This window comes from Sinocyclocheilus rhinocerous, unplaced genomic scaffold, assembly GCF_001515625.1.
Source record: "Sinocyclocheilus rhinocerous isolate Xijiao unplaced genomic scaffold, SAMN03320098_v1.1 scaffold8940, whole genome shotgun sequence".
Lineage (NCBI taxonomy): Eukaryota > Metazoa > Chordata > Actinopteri > Cypriniformes > Cyprinidae > Sinocyclocheilus > Sinocyclocheilus rhinocerous.
The window spans coordinates 1,504-2,879 of NW_015660063.1; the positions used below are offsets into that span (position 1 = coordinate 1,504).

Below are 1,376 nucleotides of genomic sequence, written 5' to 3' on the forward strand. Positions count from 1 at the left end.
ATATTTGTCTGAGTGGCCCTCTTTTGAGCAGCAGCTCTATGCTACGAAGGCCTTTCTTTACACAGGTGTGAAGACAATTATTAAACCACACTAAGCAGCGGTAACCGCCACGCCGACAGACTCAGTACTATTTCCCAGGTAAATTGGATGAACAGGTGGCTGGTGCATTCAAAGGCCCAATCTGTGGTATAACATTTTCCCCAAAAAAATTATTTAAATTTAAAGAAAAAACAGCACAAAAGAAACGACCACTGAGGATTCCCACAGAGCACTGGAAAAAATGCTTGGTTTGCCGCTAAAAATAGAAGGTATTTGCAGATTGAAGAGCACAACGCTATCTGTAGTTTGATTTGCGCTCCAAGAAGCGTGTGATGGAAAGGTCAGACACAGTCCTTGTGACAGGTTTCTGTAGTGTAGTGGTCATCACGTTCGCCTAACGCGTGAAAGGTCCTCGGTTCGAAACCGAGCAGAAACAGTTGCAGACTTTGGAAGAAAATTATGAATGTTTTGCGGCTTTAGAAACTTTTACCTTTGTGCGCTTTTTACCGAGCATGAACCTAAAGATTTCGGTCTGTTCCATGCAGACCGGTTTCCATAATGTAGTGGTTATCACGTTTGCCTCACACGTGAAATGTCCCCAGCTTGAAACTGGGTGGGAGCAGTTTCAAGCTGGGTGCTCTCTTTTTCACATTTGTTCAATTGGCTTTCTGTTGAGGAGGAACTCAACACTACAAAGACTTTGCAGCCAAGAAGCATGACGACAGTCACTAAAGTTGAAATTGATGCAAAAATGAAAGTGCAGTCATTATTTGACCAAAACCTAACCCACACTCGTGCCATTTCAATCCTGTGTGGCTTTTTTCTGTGGAACACAAAAGAAGATATTTGTCTGAGTGGCCTCTTTTGAGCAGCAGCTCTATGCTATGAAGGCCTTTCTTTACACAGGTGTGAAGACAATTATTAAACCACACTAAGCAGCGGTAACCGCCACGCCGACAGACTCAGTACTATTTCCAAGGTAAATTGGATGAACAGGTGGCTGGTGAACTCAAAGGCCCAATCTGTGGTATAACATTCCCCCCCCGCAAAAAAAATTAAATTAAATGAAAAAACAGCACAAAAGAAACGACCACTGAGATTGGATGAACAGGTGGCTGGTGCATTCAAAGGCCCAATCTGTGGTATAACATTTTCCCCAAAAAAATTATTTAAATTTAAAGAAAAAACAGCACAAAAGAAACGACCACTGAGGATTCCCACAGAGCACTGGAAAAAATGGTTGGTTTGCCGTAAAAAATAGAAGTTATTTGCAGATTGAAGAGCACAATGCTATCTGTAGTTTGATTTGCGCTCCAAGAAGCGTGTGATGGAAAGGT

General features: G+C 42.2%; 1 non-coding gene across 1 annotated transcript; it reads left to right on the top strand.

The window, feature by feature from the left end:
• Positions 1-402: 402 nt before the first annotated feature.
• Positions 403-475, top strand: trnav-aac (transfer RNA valine (anticodon AAC)). The gene has a single exon. It is a non-coding gene; the product is annotated as a tRNA-Val (tRNA).
• Positions 476-1,376: the final 901 nt, after the last annotated feature.